Source organism: Schistocerca gregaria, chromosome X (assembly GCF_023897955.1).
Source record: "Schistocerca gregaria isolate iqSchGreg1 chromosome X, iqSchGreg1.2, whole genome shotgun sequence".
NCBI classification, from domain to species: domain Eukaryota; kingdom Metazoa; phylum Arthropoda; class Insecta; order Orthoptera; family Acrididae; genus Schistocerca; species Schistocerca gregaria.
The window spans coordinates 637653448-637675375 of record NC_064931.1 but is presented as its reverse complement, the minus strand read 5'-3'; positions in this window follow the sequence as shown (position 1 = coordinate 637675375).

Below are 21928 nucleotides of genomic sequence, written 5' to 3'. Positions count from 1 at the left end.
GCCGAAGCTATTTGTACGGTGCTGATTCATAAAGACAAACTACAACTACTTAATTTTTGCCTGTGAAAGAATTACTCAACAGTCGATGAATAGCATCAACATTTCTGCACCGCACACAAAACATAGACCGCTTATATGCCATTTAATAGCAGCAAAATGCTCTTTGCTTGCATCTATCTACAGACAACATGATTTCCTCCGCAGCAGACTGTCATCCCATTGTTGCGGAGGGAAACAATTGTTACTGTCTGACATTGTAACTGTCTGTCATTGAAACGAACTCCCTCTCCCATCCACCACACCCGCTGTGGATGTCTCATCACTTATGACAATGAACGCAGATTTATGCCTACAGAATGATTCCGTGATGACGGTACAAATTTTCCTGGAATGTGGGTAAAGGTAACTGTTTGAATGTGAAGTGAGGCATTGACCGAGTCGAAAATTATTAGCCAAAATCGTTCTGATACCTCTGGCACTGTACCTCTTCTATTGCAAGCTCTTTGCTTTCAATATGTTGCGAGGTGGTAGTGTGGATCAAAACAAGACAAAAATGTCTGTAACGTGGGTTCAAAAGTCAGCGCTATGAGAACTTATTCAGCTCTGCTACTGTGAAACATATTTTTCCTTTGAAAAAGAGCTCAATTTCTCTTAAGGTACGCATTTTAGAGCCTATGTTTACTAGACAACTTTTACTTGTTTTGGTTCATACTACCTCTCCCCAAAATATGGAAAGAAAAGAGATTAGAGTAGAAGAGGTCTACTGTTAGATGTATCAGAAAGATTTTCACTTACAGGGGAACCCGGGGAAGAACAGGGTACCGGGGACCGGGGCAGAATGAAGACGTACATATTTCCGTGTCAAGGAGGTGCGGCCAACGATTGGCAGTAAGTAGAACTAGTTCAGACAGTTACTGCTCAACCTTGGCAGCCATGTTTGTTTGGTTTTCGTAAGCGGTGGATCGTGAAGTTTTCGTTGTGCTAATTTTTACTCCTACCCTGTAACTTCTGGCGAATTGGAAGCAAGAAAAAGTATACCTACTTATTTACAATACGACTACTGTTAGTAGATGCTTAAAATATGTTTAATAATCTTTAGTTTCATGCAGTTAAATGTTTGTTTTCGTATCTTTGTTTAGTGGCCTTCCCTCCATAACCTAAACCATGTACCTGGGGCGGAATGGGAAAGTACCCCATTCTGCCCTGTTACATTGTTAACAAAGAGTTCGCTTTTATTAAGGTCCTAATCTAGTTTGCTTTCGATTTCAGATGGTTCGAGTATATAAGAGAAACACAAATAGGCAGTCATGGTCTACTGAGGCCATGAACAATGCTGTGGAGGCAGTTAATTCTAGCCACTGTGGGTATCTGAAGGCTTCAAACCAATTTGACGTTCCCCAGACTACTCTGGAAAGGTACGTTAAAAAAAGAAGGGAAAACCCTGATTACGAAATTGATAAAATGGCTGGAAAGTTTAAAAACGTATTTACACAAGAACAGGAACTCGAGCTTGTTAAGTACTTAAAAAGTATGGAGGCTAAGTTATTCGGCTTAACAATCAAAGACTTGGGTAACCTAGCTGATCAGTTGGCTGTAAGAAATGGCATTATTCATAGATTTAAAAATGAAATTGCAGGCAAAGATGGGGCCAACGGATTCTTTAAAAGAATCCTACTTTATCTGTTCGCAAACCCAAAGCAACACTGGTGCAAGAGTCATGCGTTTTAATAAAGTAGCTGTCGATAGGCTGTTTCGCTACCAACATATGTAATTGACAAACACAAACTAATGGCTTCTCAAATATTTAATTGGGATGAAACAGGCGTTTCGGTTAACCCTAAAAAACAATCAAAGATCATAGATTGCAAGGGGAAACGTCAAGTAGGATCGTTAACATCTGCAGAAAGGGGCGAAACTGTAAACTGCCTCATTTGTATGCCAGCAAGCGGAGCTTACATGCCTCCAATGCTTATTTCTCTACGAAAGAAGAAGCAGAAAGAATTTGAGTTAGGACTGCCACAAGGTTGGGCTGAGGTCCACAGCACTGGATGGATGACCACAGAGTCATTCTTCGCATGGTTTAGAAAATTTGTGGAATTTTCTAAGCCATCAAAAGACTTCCCAGTTCTTCTTATATTAGATGGCCACTCAACACATACCAAGAACATTGACGTTATAAACTACGCGAGGGAGAGTGGCGTTTCACTGCTACGTTTACCACCATATTGCTTTCACAGACTTGAGCCGCTTGAAGTTCTTTTATGAAGTCTTTAAGTCTTCATTATAGTGATGAACTTTGAAAATGGCTATGAAGTAACCCAGAGAAAGCGTAACTCTCTTTCAAATTTCAACACTTTTTGGTTCAGCTTTCATCAAAAGTGCAACAATAAAAACCGCTATTAAAGGTTTCGAAGCTACTGGAATATGGTCCACGGACCCATTCATATTCACTGATGCAGATTTCCTCCTGGCAGACACAACTGACATCGGACTTGATAGGCCGTCAGATAAACAGGTTATTATATCTGGAGCTGAACAATTGGAATTGCCTTCACCTTGAAACGTCTCCTTAGAAAAATTATTACAAGACTGTGCTTAAACTGACACACAATATCTTTAGCACAACGCAATCTGACTTCCAAAAATCCCTACGAAAGAATGGCCCTGACTATCATTAACCTATACGTTTCACAAATCACGTACCTCACAAAAATCTTCGTTGCTCAAGCTACTGCAATACAGCGAGCGCCACTACTGCCAGCTAAATAAAAGATTCAAACTACTGAAGTCACTAACTACTGAGACACAGTTAGCAAATGAAAGGTTTTAATAGAGAACAAACAATGTATTTACCTTAATAGTCATTATATATATATATATATATATATATATATATATATATATATATATATATATATATATATATCAGTTCATGACACCAATTCTTACAAATTTCAAAACTCCTCCATCTTTCTCCCCACGTCCACCACTGCTGGCGGCTCACCTCCAACTGCGCAACACTACACGCTGTTAGCATCCAGCTGCCGCTGCTCAACACTACAATGGCAGACAACAATGCAAACTAAACACAGAGTGCGCACAGCACAGCCACTGATTTTTCATACCGAGCGCTAAGCGGCGTTACCAATTAAAAAAAAAACCTAAACATCCTACTTACATAGCCCCCATGCTCCCCACAAAAAAATTTACAAATTGTTTTGGGCAGTGGCCAATACAGATTTGAAAAATTTTTTCATAATTACAATAACAAAGAAATGAAATGCACACACTTATCGATACAATGTTGGTCAAAAGCTAAAATTTTCTCTCAGTCCGTAAAGACAGTCCTGATCATTCATCAAAGTAAAATTGCAGTGTTTTTCTCAAAGTCTGAGTAGTAAAAGAAAATACACACGGAAGTAGTGGATTTCCATGCAGTCTTGAAGAAGTAGTGTTGTCCTTCCAACGGACAGACAGTGCTGATTCTTGACATGCAGACAGGTAATGGGCCACAGCAGAGTCAGTCAACGTTGAAGACTATCCGTAGGTAGGTCATCACAGAGCAGACCCACTGTAGTCCTGGTAGAGATTACTATTGGTGGGCCACCAGAGGTGCAGACCCACTGCAGTCCTTGTAGAAATAATGGTATTGGTGGGTCATGAAAAGGTGTAGACCCACTGTAGTCCTTGTAGAGATGGCCAGCAGCCATCTGTTTGACTGTGCAGGCGCACAATCACCATTGAAGAGTCTTGCGGATAATATAGCAAGTCCATAACCACCACTTGTGCACTCAGAAAAATTGTTTTTGAAATGTCCTTAGAACCAGCAATGCTGTTATCCAGTCCCTTACTGAGTTATTAACACATGTGCAAACACTATCAGTCCCTACTTCTCACATATTGTCCATATCCTATGACCAACAGAAATGTGTGCAGTGAAATGTAATTTACAAGTTACTTAATTTGATGAACTGGTGTCAATTACAATTTTATAACATAAGAATGCAATAACAAAGGTACAAAATACATCTTTAAGGAACATAACAATACAGATAACATTTGCAGTAGTATAGGCTTTACAAAAGAATCGAAATAGCAAATACAACAGTGTTACAAAAATTGCGACATAAGTACATACATAAAAGATAAGAATAACTTTTGAAACATCAACTTCACACATGAGCATTAAAACAAAACTCAATAAATAATGTCTGAACATATTTACAAAGAAAATAACATAGTATTTGAAAAATTCTACAACATAAATCTTATTAGCTAAACACATAAAGACAGGAAAAAGACAAATACACAAGGGTACATAAATACATAGAGGGATAATACGAAAGGAAAGGACAGTGCTTGTTTTTACTGCAGTATTTTGCAAACAAAACTTTCTTTACTTCTCAGAGATCTCCCTTCGTTCTTCATTATTTCCAAAAAGTCCTATCTATACCTGCTTTCTGTACTTTTCTCATATAACCTCTCAGTGCATTTCTTCAAATTCATCGCAACTCATTCTCTTATATAGGCTACCCCCTCTTAAGCTAACTTAAATCTACTGAGCTCAGATGCTAAACTAAGGGACGAGGCAATGCAGCAGCACAAAACAATTTACACAAACAACAATGATAAAAAATGTAAATTGGCAAAAAAGGCAGCAATATTACAACTAATATAAGGCAATGCGCAGCAGACAAGAAAAATAAATCAGTAATAAAATTGGCTTAACCTAGTAATACAAAGTGACATTCAGTAGCACTATGAATGGCAAACAGCCGCAGCAAATGCTATAACTTATACCTAAACATGACAAAGCTCAAGCAGAAGAAATGTTACACTAAAGACAACAATGCAGATAAGGACAATGTCTATTCACATCTTAATGTCTATGCAATTAAAGTGGTGCACTACAAAAATTTATTGTAAAAAAATATTACCATGTACTTGAAAAGACAATTCTGTATGCAATTTCTGTGAAGGGAAATGTCTTTTTGTGCTACTTCGTTTTTTTTAAGTACATCATAAAGTTATTATTTACTGGATCTGTAGGCATAAAATATTTATATTAGTACATCCATAAAATTTATTTTAACCAATGCTTCAGTGCAGTTAGAAACTAGATATTAAACAAAATGAGTAAATAAATGCATAAAGCAAGCCACATGGCATTTCTCTCAACTAGCAGGACAATAGCCATGAAATGTTTCTCGTCGTTTCATTAGGCATTTTAGTAAATATCATAAATTAAGAGCTCCACAGTGTAATCATATGTTTTCAAGTTTGGGCGTGTAGTATTTGCGATGCTTTCTACAAAGGCATCTCAATAGCGAGGATAATGGCCCTTTTTTTTTTTTACCTGTGCCTCTGAAAGGCACACACTAATGGCTCTCTTTTGTCAGGTGGTTGTCGCGCAGCTGGGTGCCCACGACGCATTACGTGCAGGTGGTCACTTAATTGTCTTACCGAAATATTTACGACACCAGTTTCCGCTACAGTGGCAGTCTCATATAAAAAATTCACAGGTCAAGAATTTGCGTTACAAATCTGTAGAAATAAAATCATTTAAATATAATTGTGTCCAAAAAAATTTTCATCGGCATTGTAATACATTCACGCATTTACATACATTTCATCTCTTAAAGTACGATTCTTGGTTTCCAACCACCTTTTTCACAAACTAGAGTCCCTAACCACTACTCATTATTCCTTACCTTATTACACATATACCTATTCGTCCACACTTCTTCATCATAACAAATAAGTAGCATAATCAAATTCCTCATATAGCATCAGCTTATTGATCATAAACATGCCACAACAGCATAATACACATCGTCATCGTAATAATATCATAAAACCTCAGTCAACTCTCAAAATCGTCGTAGCTTCCTCCAATAATTTCAAAACCTAAAAAAAATTCTCTGCTCGTATCAGAAGTGTCATCTACCGCAAACGTACTTTAAAAATCATGATCCCCTACCAAATACGTCATTCAAAGCTCTCATAGTATCACAATGGTTCTGGAAAAATATGAACAGTTCACAAAGTACAGAAAAGAATACAATTTCGTAAGTGTGAAGTTATCCAACTGTGTAATTACGTAAACATCTGTCACTGATGTAGTATAATAAATGTTTGTTTCTCTCAGTTAAATGATCAGATAGCTGTGTAATTAATGTGTTAGAGAAATACGGTACCGATGTGTAAAGTTGTATAAGCAAATACCATATTAGCTAGGGCTGCTTGTGCTTGCCACACACATGGTACACAAAGTAGGCGTGTACCCCCCTGAGGATTAATGTAATTATATCCTCAGGTGTTACAGATTACAGCAATGGAATGAAATGTATCACGGAAAACTTTCTTTTTAATTCAAATATGTTGAAAAATAAATAGTTTAATGTGTGTCCTGTAGCGCTAAATGTGCGTCTTGCTGTTAAGACAATCTCTGTGGAAGTGTCATAGTTATTGTCCTCCGAAAGCTAAGTTCTGCAGAAGCCAATGTACTTACCTCATGATAAACGAAATTGAAATGCTTTGCGTATAGATATCTTAGTTATTACGCTTATTGCCGTGATGAAGTAAGTACTGTACTGTACGTATTGTTGTGCTACAGAAAAGGCTGTCTCATTGTAGCTATACCACAAACGTTACTACTAAAACATGTTTTACTTTCCAGAATAATTCAGAAAAACTGTGCAGATATAAAACAGATACACCGCAAAAGCACAATGTAAATTGTGTCACACATTAGTAGCGTCGTGATATAATCGTGTAGCTATCAAAGAAACCAAACGCTAAGTCATCTTTAATCTCACAGAAAGTACTTCAAATAAAGAATGTCTTTTCAACTAAACCAAAATGTTGCATTAAAACCTCATTAACAGTATATGTTCTAAGTATGTAAGCCTTATAGTCGTTACGTAATCGTGCAACTAACAAGCAAGAATGTACACGCACAATAACACTGTGACTTCTGTTCACTATAACAATGCATTCGTAATTTCTGTTTAAAAATGTTCCCTAGGTTCTAGACTGTATAGTTAACTTCAAAACATTGTTGCATATTAACAGTTTATAAGTCTGACAAAGCATACTATTAATGTAAAGTGAAAAGTTATATGGCAAAGGCAAAGTTAAAAAGAAGATTATCTTTCAATAAACGGTTTTACATGTGAAATGCGGGGCAATCTTTTACCCTTTATAGTACTCAGTTTCAAATTGAGCGCAATTATCATGCGGTATACGTCGGTAAAGAATACTGGAACTTTTCTCAACGTTAGCGTCTATGTTATTTTTCGCTAAGCCAGCCGGCGCGGGTGGCTGCCTGCGGTGCGAGTCATTGTCTGTCTCTTTGTTGGCGCGCGTCGTTATTGGGATTAGGAGACCTAACTTCTACAAATTCACCTTGTCGAGAGGGCCCTGCTCTGTTTGAATCCCGCCAGTTCTGATGCAATTCAGGTCTGTCGTTACGATCATATCGTCTGTCGTCATGTCGGTAGATTCCATAGTTTCTTTCTTGTCGGTCACGTGGTCGAGAATTTCTCTCTGAATCGTAACTGCGCGCTGGACCGTTGCGTCTGAAGTTATTCCGTCTCCCGTGATGATAATAATAGTTCTGGTTGCCATATTGTCTGTTTCTATGATTGTCTCTGTGATAGTCACTACCGCGGAGAGGTGACCTTTCCCTGTAATTATTACTACTCTGCCAACGGTTGTCATACGGGTGATGTCTGTTTTGGTCACGATTTGTATTGTGAGAATAGCCTTGTCGTGTCCAGTTATTATTTCTTTCATCGCGGAATTGCGACGGATGTGACCTGTAGTGATTGTTGTGTTCCTGTTTTCGCGTTCCGCGATTGTCAGTGTCAATTTCTAATCCTTGTAAGAGCCCCTGAAAAGCTTCAATGTCGTCTTTACAACGTCCTGCCAAAATAACATGCCGTAAATGTTCCGGTAATTTGATGAAGCAAATGCGGATGAGTTGTGGCGGGCTGTATGGGTTTGAAAGATACTGATTCTTATGTAACATATCTTCAAAATATTTGACAAGACTGGAAAATTCAGATTGTTCGAGATGTTTCATCATTATGATGCTATGTTTTACTCGGTCTTGTGTGGCTTGGGACCAATACGCTGAGAGGAAGGCATGGTAAAATTCTCCTTCACTGTGGCAATCGTGAATGACCGATCGCATTCTTACAGCTGGTTCATTCTCTAAGTAGCCACACATAAATTCTAATCTGTGTTCTAATGACCAGTTGGGAGGAAAACAATGAGAGAATTGATGAAGCCACGCTTGTGGATGAATGTCGTTGCCAGAATTCTTAAATGTTCTGAATTTACGTGTAGTAATGAACAGCTTATGGTCAAAATCATCATGTCAGCGGGTAGTATATCGGTCATTGTTACGTCGTATCGGCGGTTCCATCTCAAAATTCGGTGCACCTTGCCAATTACTTTCATGATTTCCGAAATGCCCTGTGTTATTATTTTGTGGTTGTTCTGTATTGCTATGTCCCTCTTCCCATACTGGGGCGCGAGTGTCATCTGAAATATGTAATTCTTGTATTACTTGAGCCAACTGATCTTGTACTTCCCGCATTTCTCTTTTTTACTGTGTGTTGATTTGATTTTGATTCTGTTTGAATTTCCTAATTTGTTCATACTCTTCAGTGTCAGTGAAGGCTACAGGTTTTGTGTCATTCAGATCATCATCTACCTTCGTAGATAAGTTAGTGAACTGGTCTGAAAGTTCGGCTACTTTATCCGACAGTGAAATTATTTCCTCTGTGTGTCTTTCTGAACCAATTTTCAGAGTATCTACTGTGTCCTTTAAGTTCGCTTGAGTTTTTGCAAGTTGCGTAACCGAATCGGTAGATGCAACTGAGTCAATTTTAGCTTGCAAGGTCTCATGATTTTCATGAACAATAGTTTGCAGTTCTTTTATGGCTGCTTCGTGATTCTGTAATGCATTTTCATGCCGCGAAAAAATAGGTTGGAAATGCTCACAAATTTTGTGTTTTTACGTCATTACAGACTTTTTGACATTTCGATTCGATGTTATGTAACTCATTAGTTAAATCTTCACGTGTTTGTTCAAGTGTGGTGTCTAACTTTTGAAGCTTTTGCTGTGTTTGTCTCTGATTTTGTTCCATTGTGTCTAACTTTTGAAGATTCTGTCCCATTTGTTTCTGATTTTGTTCAAGCGTTGTGTCTAACTTTTGTAGCCTTTGTCCCATTTGTTGCATTAACTGTCATAACAGTGCACTGGTGTCTGAAACATGTTCCTCAGTGCTTTTCGGCAGTGCATTTGAACCGGCAATATTCGCATTTTGAAAAGCAGAAAATGTGTCTTGATTTATTTGAGAAAACGGTGAGGACGCAAAATCTGAATCTACAGTATTTGCAAGATTGTGTCCTGTCTTTTCGGAATCCTGAGGCGAGCTGTTGCCCACCGATCGATCGATAATGCTTCCCTGTTCACTAATTGTTTCACTGCCTACACCATTATTTGCAACTCGCTCCATTTCCCTATGCGCTATTACCAAATTACTACTTTGAACATTAGTGAATTCATTACATGGTGACGTTGACGCACTGCTTTCGTCTTTACTGTCATTTCTCAGTTTACTTTGGAGCCTAGTGTTACGTTTTTCACACGCCATTATTGTCACAGTTTTTCATACGACAACACAGAAAAACACAATTTGAAGAACAAAAATAAAAGAACACATTAACATAGCACTGAAAATAATATCTAGTTAATTGCAAGCGCAGCTGCGAAATACTTGGTGCAACTCTACATGCATGCCACAACTGTTGTACTGTACAACAATGAAAGACTACAACTACAAAGGAAATTCTCTCTATGATTACGCGCTAGCAATAAAAAAATCTACATTAATTACACAAACTACAAGAAAAAATCAGAAGATTCCAGTGAGGTATCCTCGGCTAAGGGTCGATATATGAAACGTCCCCTCAGAAAAATTATTACAAGACTGTGCTTAAACTGATACACAATATCTTTAGCGCAACTCAATCTGACTTCCAAAAATCCCTACGAAAAAATGGCCCTGACTATCATTAACCTATACGTTTCACAAATCACTTACCTCACAAAAATCTTCGTTGCTCAAGCTACTGCAATACAGCGAGCGCCACTACTGCCAGCTAAATAAAAGATTCAAACTACTGAAGTCACTAACTACTGAGACACAGTTAGCAAATGAAAGGTTTTAATAGAGAACAAACAATGTATTTACCTTAATAGTCATAATATATATATATATATATATATATATATATATATATATATATATATATATATATATCAGTTCATGACACCAATTCTTACAAATTTCAAAACTCCTCCATCTCTCTCCCCACGTCCACCACTGCTGGCGGCTCACCTCCAACTGCGCAACGCTACACGCTGTTAGCATCCAGCTGCCGCTGCTCAACACTACAATGGCAGACAACAATGCAAACTAAACACAGACTGGGCACAGCACAGCCACTGATTTTTCATACCGAGCGCTAAGCGGCGTTACCAATTAAAAAAAACCTAAACATCCTACTTACAACCTACCACAACAGCTAAAAACGACGACGCTAACGGGTTGGATGATCACGCTCGCGAGGTTCCAGAGAATGGTAACAATGAACTGCCGCCTAAGAATGACAAAGTTATTGAGGCTAATTGTTCTAGTCCTGGGTGCTCTTGGATGACAACTGACAACAATGGCTCCTCATTTCATATTTCACCTGAAATTCTTATGCCCTTGCCAAAAGTTAACGAAAGCACGGAAAGGGCGAAACGGAAGAGGAGGAAGACTGTTGTTTTAACTGATTTGCAGTACAAAAAATAGTTAGAAGCCATTATGAAGGAAAAAGAGGAAAAGAATTTTGCCAAAGAAGAATGAGCAAAGAAAAAACTATTTGCCAAAGAGAATAAAATTAAGAATTCCAAAAAGCAAGGAAAGGGCCTGAAGATAAATGGAAAAAAGGAGGAGAGAGCATCTAATACTAATGGGAGTGATTATGAGCGAAGTTCTGACTCTGAATGTTTTTTATTTTGGTGAGTTTTATTCAGAATCAGTTGAAGGTTGGGACGCTTGTTTCATGTTCCAAAAATGGGCACACGATTCTTGTGCAGGAATAGATAGCGAAGATGATGAGTCTCTCCTCGTGTGTGAATTTTGTAAGTAGCCTTAAGAAACGGATACAATACATGAAAACTGTAGTTTGACATTAACGTTCACTTTAAACTAAATAAATACCGAGTAATCCAATATTTTCTTCATTTACGATAATTTTATACGTTTTTATAATCACTTGTACTCACCACCCCAATCTGCCCCGTGCACTGGGCAGAATGGGGCAAATGACATACCTTTCTGTTTTTGAGAGAAAAAAATATTGTTCTTTTATTTTCTGGCAATGTTCTTGTATTTTTATGAGTAATACATCATAATATGTTCATATAAAAATTGGTAACTCTCTTATTTAACACTTTTGTACTTTTAATCAATGTTTTCAACTTTGTACCCCGTTCTACCCCAGGATCCCCTAACTGCCGACTCAGACATTTCAGGACCACGGTCCTTTACCTGAAACTGATACATTTACCCTTCTTCATCACCCCTGAAAGTTTGTATCGTCATCACTGAATCACGCTGTAGATGTAAATCTGTGTCGTCTGTGTGGTGAAGGGCTGTTGATGCTATTCATCCACCGTTGTGCAATTTTTTCAATGGCAGAAATGAAATCTGGGCTATAATCCGATGTAGTGGTAGTTTGGCATTATGAATCAACAGCGTACGGATAGTCCATGTAATTTCTAGGATCGTCTGCACATCCGTGTCATAGCATTACAACTCGATAATCCTCATATTAATTTTATGGTAGCCTAGAGGCATCGTTCATATGAAACGTCAGGGGCTAAATTAATAACACTCTGCGCAGGCGTTGCATATAATCTCAGCACCACGCTCAGCTTGGTGAACCTGTTGTTATTTCGGGTTCTCTCTGTTTTAAGCACACTGCAAAATGAACTCTCTTCAACAAAGGCGTTTTTTGCTTTTATTGACAATGCATCAGCAGCGGATGTATTGTACTCAAAACGAGGAGATGATACTTGTCATTCATTCACAATTTATATATTGAATAACAGTTTTGCTTGAAGATGATTTATTCTAGACATTACTGTCAGTCTTTTGCGTTTCTCGTTGCACGTTCTAATAACAACTGCTTCTCCTTTATAGTGTTAGCAGAAGCTGCAATCGAACGTGGACCGCATACACTATCTGGTTTCATTCTCAGCGGATTATTGAGCCCATATTTTCTGTCATTGTGTATGGTTTCCTGCACAGTAGCCTTTCTTGACTTGGAACTTTATTCTGTTCGTAGCTTACAAAGTCTCCTTGCTGACGTTTGTGTTTTGGAATCAGTTCTGTGTTGTTGTCTCTTTATTAGCATGGTTCTCTTTCAGGAATAGTTCCAATGACATCATTGTCAAAGATGTGCAAGGAACATAGTTTCTGAGTCTTCACTTGTAATAAAGTGGCGCTGCCTACTCATAGTGTTAGCAGTATGAGCGGTGGAGACGCCCCAATGTCACATCTGATGAATGACCTTTTTAATTTTCAGTAGGCTTAAGACAGACAGACATAAATAATTGTGACAGTAACTGATGTACCACATGTAGTTTGCAGTCGATGCATCTTAGTATTACTACTAACTACATGCTAATCTCCTAAGCCTAGTTACTGAAATGCGAGTAAGACTCTTTGACATATCGTTTGGGTAGTCCGGCCCTCGGCAGCTGTCTTCGAGACACCTGCTGTGGTCACTTCTCAGCCTGTTCCAGAAACACAATGGCCGGTATTTTTTCTGCTAGTAGTATAACTGAATCTTGACCAAAATGCAGGATATGTTTGACAACTCTGTGATGGCACAGAATTATCGTGTTAAATTAACGTGATATATGTCTATCATTTCTATTGAATATTCTGAGTGATTTTCGTATAATGTGTGCAATAAATTTATCAATTTATGGTTTCGAGTCTTTTACGTTGCGATTTAGTGATTGTAGCCAGGACTATGGCAAAAGAGGAGACGAAAATAAAGTAACCCTTCGCTGGCTGTGACGTAACGTAGTTGCCTACAACATAAAGGCTGCTTTGGCTTGTGGTTCTGGTCTTACTAAAGGCCAAATTTTTAGTCTTTTTTTGACAGAGCTAGAAGCAGCCAAATTGAAAATAAATAAGGGTATCTTATTTTCATACTACCTGAGAGTGACCAAGGACAGCAAAATACACGTAGACCTTTTTGAAATTCATAGTGTGTCATATGTCACTAATCCATGCCGATATAGTTACATTCTTGTTACAGATACCTCGTGTTGTACTAAAACAGACTTCCATCGTAAGCTTATTGAGGTACACTGTATTTCATTTGTATTAGTACAGTGTACATTTAATAGCGTTTTCCTTTAATTTGTTGTAAACATCAGAGATAAATCAATCGTCAACATATTCTCTTGTGCAATCTAAAACAGTCTAATACTGCTCGGGTAGTTTACCAATTCAACGACTGTAGAAATCTATTGCATATGAGTTAAAGATGTCATCAGACCAGGGTGGAAGTACATTTTCGTCTGGAAAAGAATTGTACTGACAGTTTTTCATCAAGGAGCGTTAAGGGCAAACATTCCAGAGCATAAGACGAGAAGAATAACTACATGATGGATGACTTACCAAACAAATTTCTGGACTGTTTTGTTTGTGAAGTCAGCGACACATGATGAAGTTCGTCGATCGTTTTTCTTACAATGAGACGAAGTTGTTGGCAACAAATACCATCTGTGATGGACACACCCCTGGGGAGAAGCTCGTAATGCACAATATTCTTTTTGAGTCACCAGATACAAAATATGATGTTATCACAGGCATTTGCTCGAGTTAATGTCTTTTGTTAGAACTAAGCCATTCATTTTTTCTTAAGAAGTTAACATAAAGGCGTCATAACTAGTCACTGTAACAATATTGCAGAGGAATGCTCAACGAGCGAACAGATGACGTTCAAGCGAATATGCAGCAACTGCCACCTCTATGATTTTTTTTTTTGCTTTGCATTAGGGCTTGCAGTGCCTACTCCCGACTTATGAAACTTGCCTAATGAATGCAAATGTCGCATGGCGATGAAATAGTTGCAATTCATCACGCATGACAGTTACTGTGTCTCCCTGAATGTGGAAAATCATTCATGCCAGAACAATTTTTCGTGAGACAAAAAAATCCTTGTCTGACATATTTTGCACATACGCATTGACCCCCACACACGATGAAACAGGTTTAAAGCTGCCTCTGCTGTCTTCTATTAAACCCAAAGCGAAGAATATGTCACAGGTAGACCTTTTTCCATTTGCGATTCTACCTTACAACACATGAACTATGTTAATACACTACACCACGAAGATGACGTGCTACAGATGCGAAATTTAACCGACAGGAAGAAGATGCTCTGATATGCAAATGATTAGCTTTTCAGAGCATTCACACAAGGTTGGCAGAGGTGGCAACAACTACAACTTACTGACATGAGGAAAGTTTCCAACCGATTTCTCATACACAAACAGCAGTTGACTGGCGTTGCCTGGTGAAACGTTGTTGTGACGCCTCGTGTAAGGAGGAGAAATGCGTACCATCACATTTCCGAATCTGATAAAGGTAGGATTGTGGTTTATCGTATCGCGCCATTGCTGGTCGCGTTGGTGGAGATCCAATGACTGTTAGCAGAATATGAAATCGGTGTGTTCAGGAGGATAATACGGAACGCGGTGCTGGATCCCAACGGCTTCTTATCACTAGCAGTCGAAATGACAGGTATCTTATGCGCATGGCTGTAACGGATTGTGCAGCCACTTCTCGATCCCTGAATCAACAGATGGGGACGTTTGCAAGACAACAACCATCTGCACGAACAGTTCGACGACATTTGCAGCAGTATGGACTATCAGCTTTAAACCATGGCTGCGGTTACCCTTGACGCTGCATCACAGACAGGAGCGCCAGCGATGGTGTACCCAACGACGAACCTGGGTGCAAGAATGGCAAAACGTCATTTTTTCGGATGAATCCAGGTCCTGTTTACAGCATCATGATGGTCGCATCCGTCTTTGACGACATCGCGGTGAACGCACATTGGAGGCGCGTATTCGTCATCGCCATACTGGCGTATCAACCGGTGTGATGGTATGGGGTGCCATTGGTTACACGTCTCGGTCACCTCTTGTTCGCATTGAAGGCACTTTGAACAGTGGACGTTACATTTGAGATGTGTTACGACCCGTGGCTCTACCCTTTATTCGATCCCCGCGAAACCCTACATTTCAGCAGGATAATGCACTACCGCATGTTGCAGGTCCTGGACGGGCCTTTCTGTATACAGAAAATGTTCGACTGCTGCCCTGGCCAGCACATTCTCCAGATCTCTCACCAACTGAAAACGTCTGGTCAATGGTCGACGAGCAACTGGCTCTTCACAATACGCCAGTCACTACTCTTGATGAACTGTGGTATCGTATTGAAGCTGCATGGGCAGCTGTAGATGTGCACTCTATCTAAGCTCTGTTTGACTCAATGCCCAGGCGTATCAAGGCCATTATTACGGCCAGATGTGGTTGTTCTGGGTACTGATTTCTCAGGATCTATGCACCCAAATTGCGTGAAAATGTAATCACATGTCAGTTCTAGTATAATATATTGGTCCAATGAATACCCGTTTATCATCTGCATTTCTTCTTGGTGTAGCAATTTTAATGACCAGTAGTGTAAGTTTCAAATATGCAGACGCCAATATGTAAGTGAAAGATGAATACTATAACATTAAACAAGAAAATAACGGTCACTAAAAACTCTCATATCGCAGCGCCGCTGTCGCCTGGTCGGACGACACCTGACGGGCGTCTGCGAGTAACGTGTCGGCGGCAGGCGACAGTTGGTGGCCGCTGTAGAGCGAGGAAACTCTCAGGTGTAAACTAATCTTGATGCTGTCACGAGCTGCTTTGCGGAGTTGTTTCTGGTAGTTTTTGCTTTAACAGGAGGATTAGAACGCGAAGTGAATTGTATTTGGACATTTGTCAGACTGATAACCTCAGCAGTCAACCGAAATGCGATTTAAAATTGCAGGGTTTATTAAAAAGAGTCATCCGATTTTAAAAAAATCGTAACTATTATGTTATTTGAGATATGTGCGTGAACAACGAACTGTTGGAAAGAGCCAACTCTCGAGTTTTACAGAGTTCAAAATGACTCTGAGCACTATGGGACTTAACATCTATGGTCATCAGTCCCCTAGAACTTAGAACTACGTAAACCTAACTAACCTAAGGACATCACACAACACCCAGTCATCACGAGGCAGAGAAAATCCCTGCCCCCGCCGGGAATCGAACCTGGGAAGCCGGGCGTGGGAAGCGAGAACGCTACCGCACAACCACGAGTTGCGGACTTTTAGAGAGTTCCCGCTAGGTAGCAGCAGTGTCCGCCTACTATAGTTCTAGTAAAAATGGTGTCGGGACAACAGAAAACGTTTTGTGTCCTACGTTTTGTGCAGTGAGGGTCAGTAATATCTGTTCATCGCGATTTCGTACTAGATATGGTATGGATCTTCCTACGGTACAGAGCGTTAGACGATGGCATGAAAAATTCCGAGAAGCAGTTTGTCTGTGTAAAGGCAAATCGCCGGGGCCCGTCTCCGAGTGTCCGACACAGACGTCAAACGCATCCGCCGTAGTTTCACAAGGAGTCCGCAGAAATCCGCTCGCCGTGCAGCTCGACAGCTCACAATGCCCCCGATATCCGTCTAGCGTGTTTTGCGGCGACGTTTATACATGAAACCATACAAAATTCAGCTACTGCAAGCTCTTAGTGAAGGTGACAAACAACAACGTGTGCAGTTCTGTAATTTCGTTCTTGGCAATCGGGAGGATGACAGTTTTCTTCCACGCTTAGTGTTTGGTGACAAGGCAACATTCCATTGAAATAGAAAGATGAATAGATGAATAATGTTAGACTATGGGGTACGGAACAACCACATGAAGTTGTACAACATGAGAGGGACTCTCCAAAATGTAATGTGTTTTGTACAGTTCCAGGGGAAAAAGTGTATGGTCCATTTTCCTTTGTCGAGAACACTGTTACAGGAAGCACATATATCAATATGCTTGAGAACTTTCTTTTCTCACAGTTGGAGACTGATTCGAACGACTTCATTTACCATTTCATTTGATATCCCCTGTCTATAGCACTCATTACTTCATGTGTATAAAGAGCTAGTTGTGTTTCGCAAGAGCGATATTTTCTGAATCCGTGCTGACTATGTGTTAATAAATTGTTTTCTTCGAAGTACTTCATAATGTTCGAATGCAGTATATGTTCCAAAACCCTACTGCAAATCGACGTTAGTGATATGGGCTTGTAATTCAGCGGACTGCTCCTACTTACCTTTTTGGGTATTGGTGTGACTTGAGCAATTTTCCAGTCTTTAGGTACGGATCTTTCTGTGAGCGAGCGGTTGTATATAATTGCTAAATATAGAGCCATTATATCAGCATACTCTGAGAGGAACCTGACTGGTATACAATGTAGACCAGAAGCCTTGCCTTTATTAAGTGATTTTAGCTGCTTTGCGACACCGAGGATATCTACTTCTATATTTCTCATCTTGGCAGTTGTTTTTGATAGGAATTCAGGAATATTTATTTCGTCTTCTTTGGTGAAGGAGTTTCAGAAAACCGTGTTTAGTAACTCTGCTTTAGTGACACTGTCGTCTGTGACTTCACAGTTGTTATCGCGCAGTGAAGGTATTTATTGCGTCTTGGCACTGATGTGCTTTACGTATGACCAGAATCTCTTTAGGTTTTCTGTCAGATTTCGAGAGAGAATTTAGTTGTGGAAATTATTAAAAGAATCTCGTATTGAAGTACGCACTATTTCGAACTTCTGCAAAACTTTGCCAGTCTTGGGGATTTTGCGTTCTTTTAAATTTGGTATGCTTTTTTTTTTGCTGCTTCTGCAACAGAGATCCGACCCATTTTGTGCACCATGGGGGATCAGTACCATCACTTATTAATCTATGTGGTATATATCTCTCAATTTCTGTCGATACTATCTCTTTGAAATCATTCCACAACTTTTCTACCCTTACATGACCAGATCGGAAGTACCGAAGACTGTCTCTTAAAAAGGCGGTAAGACCATTTTTATCAGCTTTTTTTAGTAGATATACTTTGCGTTTCTTTTTTATGGTTGCAGGTGTTACGGTATTCAGCCTAGCAGCAACTGCCTTGTGATTGCTAATCCTTGTATCCGTTGTTATACTCCCTATTTCTCCAGGATTATTTGTTGCTAAGAGATCAAGTATGCTTTCATAACCAATTACGCTTCGAGTGGGCTCATGAACTAATTGTTCAAAATAATTTTCTGAGAAAGCATTCATTACAATTTCGGATGACGTTTTATGTCTGCCGCCGACTATAAACTGTAAGTAGGCTGTTTAGGCTTTCTTATTGATAACGCCGCTTAGCGCTCGGTATGAAAAATCACTGGCTGTGCTGTGCGCATTCTGTGTTTAGTTTGCATTGTTGTCTGCCATTATAGTGTTGAGCAGCGGCAGCTGGATGCTAACAGCGCGTAGCGTTGCGCAGTTGGAGGTGAGCCGCCAGCAGTGGTGGACGTGGGGAGAGAGATGGCGGAGTTTTGTAATTTGTAAGACTGGATGTCATGAACTATCATATATATTTTGACTATTAAGGTAAATACACTGTTTGTTCTCTATTAAAATCTTTCATTTGCTAACTATACCTATCAGTAGTTAGTGCCTTCTGTAGTTTGAATCTTTTATTTAGCTGGCAGTAGTGGCGCTCGCTGTATTGCAGTAGCTTGAGTAACGAAGATTTTTGTGAGGTAAGTGATTTGTGAAACGTATAGGTTAGTGTTAGTCAGGGCCATTCTTTCGTAGGGATTTTTGGAAGTCAGATTGCGTTGCGCTGAAAGTATTGTGTGTCAGTTTAAGCACAGTCGTGTGCAATTGTTCTAAGGGGACCTTTCAAAACGTATAATTTTTCGAGCATATCGAGGGTAGATTGAAGTCACCACCGACTGTAATTGTATGAGTGGGGTACCTATTTGAAATGAGAGTCATGTTTTCTTTGAGCTGTTCAGCAACTATATCTTCTTAGTCGGGGGGAGGGGGGAGGGTTGGTAAAACGATCCAGTTAATAATTTAGACATAACCTCTACCCATACTATTTCGCAGGTACTACTACTTCAATTTCACTACAAGGTAAACTGCTTCTGACAGCATTAAATACTCCAACACCAACCGTATTTAATCTATTCTTTCTGAACACAGATCGTTCCAAAACGTCTATGTTTATTGGTTTCAGAAATATAGGCTTACCAAATCGGAAGATTCTTTCTGACACGCCCTGGAATGGAGTGAACTCCATACTGCACGATCGTCACCACTTGTTTCCCTAATTTCTTTCGTTATTTTTCTCGTCATTTGGTCTGGTCGGACGTCACCTGACCTCCTTCAAGTTCATCGTTGAATACTTCACTCAGCTTTATTTTATTAAGCAGAGCAGCCCAGCCCTCTGACCGAACACACTCAGCTACCATGCCGGCATCACCAGACCACCAGCAGATACAGCACTATAACAACTCGCTATGTGTGACATCACTTCTTCCATACAGTTCCGCATCCTACAGTGTTACCAGGATGTGCATATGGCCTGACTTAGAATTGTGCGGGGCGCCGGTTATACTGGCCGTCTTAACTGAACGACTTCGACTTAGTCTCTGCGGCGGCCCCCTCCGGCAACCGCATTTTATGTCTAATATTGTACATATGGACTAATGTGTGATGGAAACCAACTGTAGTCCAGAGCTACTCTGTTTGTCGTAAAACCCCGCAGAGTCCAAATCCGCCCCGAATGCGATGTGGGACAAATAAACTGTCCAGGCTGGTAATGCGCTGTCTTGCTTTCTGCACAAACTGGGAACACTGTAGGCTGTTGCAGTTCCTGGAGGAAGTCTTCTCATCGGTTCGAGCGGTTGTGCTGCGTCTACCCCTGTGTTCCAGAAGACAGTTCCGCTTGCGGCGCCCTACAGGTAGGACGTTGTTTACTTCCGCTCCGCCACAGCTCTGCGAATATTGGAAGTTTGCTATTTGCGTGTGGTCTTGTGCTTTCTGAGTGTATACTCTACGTCGAACGTTTAAGTATGCACTTTGTAGTGGTGTTGGCAGCTTCTTTTCTGTTCATGGCGTCCAGGTCTATTTCACGTAAAGGTATAGTGAGCTTTTCTTTTGATAAGTTGATGCGTCATGTGCAGTCCAGTTCTCTGGAAGTCCACGACTGACTAGTAAACACTTATGGTTTGACTTCGGATCGGGTAAACATAGTGCCTTTTTCCACAGAATACACAAATGTTTGCTACAGTCGCATGTTCGAATCCTGCCTCGGGCATGGATGTGTGTGATGTCCTTAGGTTACTTAGGTTTAATTAGTTCTAAGTTCTAGGCGACTGATAACCTCAGAAGTTAAGTCGCATAGTGCTCAGAGCCAATTGAACCATTTGAACACAAATGTTCATGTGTTATACCTGCCTCTGAAGGGAGATAATGTTTACCTTAAAGACGTCTCCTTAAATATGGAGAGGTTAAAAACATTCGCCTAGAACGATGGTTCAGCCAGCACAGACTTCGTTGGTACAGCGGGATTCGTTTCGTAGAAATGCAAATGAAGCAGAATATCCCATCTCATTTACAAGTATGTGTATACACTTTACCTATAGTAGCCAGGTGGAGACGTGTTTTTTGTCCGCGAATGGTCTTTTGTTTTGCAATCTTCTCTTGAACAGCGGCGTAAGTTAACAATGGCGCACCTCCAACAGAACTAAATCAGGGGCTGGGCAATCTTCTGGTAATGACACCCACCGAATGGTTCTAAAAAATGGTTCAAATGGCTCTGAGCACTGTGGGACTTAACATCTGTGGTCATCAGTCCCCTAGGACTTAGAACTAATTAAACCTAACCAACCTAAGGACATCACACACATCCATCCCCGAGGCAGGACGCGAACCTGCGACCATAGCAGTCGCATGGTTCCGGACTGAGTGCCTGAACCGCTAGACCACCGTGGCCGGCCCGAATGGTTCTGATGTGACTATCGCACAGATGCTCAATCGCTCCAAACTAAGAGGCGCCGTACACTGGATGAGGATATTGCTGTTGTCATTCCTTCTGGCGTGTACCCCCCCCCCCCCACCCCCTCCAAATCGTGAAGGTCATGCATCGGCTGATTCACTGGGTGGTAGGGATGGAGATAGGACTATTGAGCTGAGAGTTGAGATAGGGGGTTCTGATGCTCCTTCGATTTCCGCAGATGTTTCCTCTGAACCTCTCCAGAGGTGAGAACACTCAGTGTCGATTCCCTTGTCACCCGTTCCGTTCCTTCCACCTGTTGAGTCATACCTGTTCTCTTATCTAGTACTCCAGACGGCGGCTCTATTTCCTTGCTCTTAGAGAAACCGGACTCGGGGGTAGTTTCACATGATTTGTCTTCTGTGTCTCTCTGTCTACCATCTGATGGTTTTGTTGACGTGGGTTGGTGGCTTTCGCTAGGTGTTCCTTCTGCGCAGACGGCTTCCAATGCAGGACCGACAATGACTGACTTGAATGCGGTGAACGATCCTTCCACCTCCTTGATGGTGAAATATAACTTGCCAACATACGACACTAGCCCACCTCCGTCAGATTGTTCGACAGATGCGGCGATGGATTGTAATGCTCGAGAAAATTGGAAATTTGTGATAAGTTCTGTGGGCCCAAAATGCTCAAGTCATCGTTCCCTAA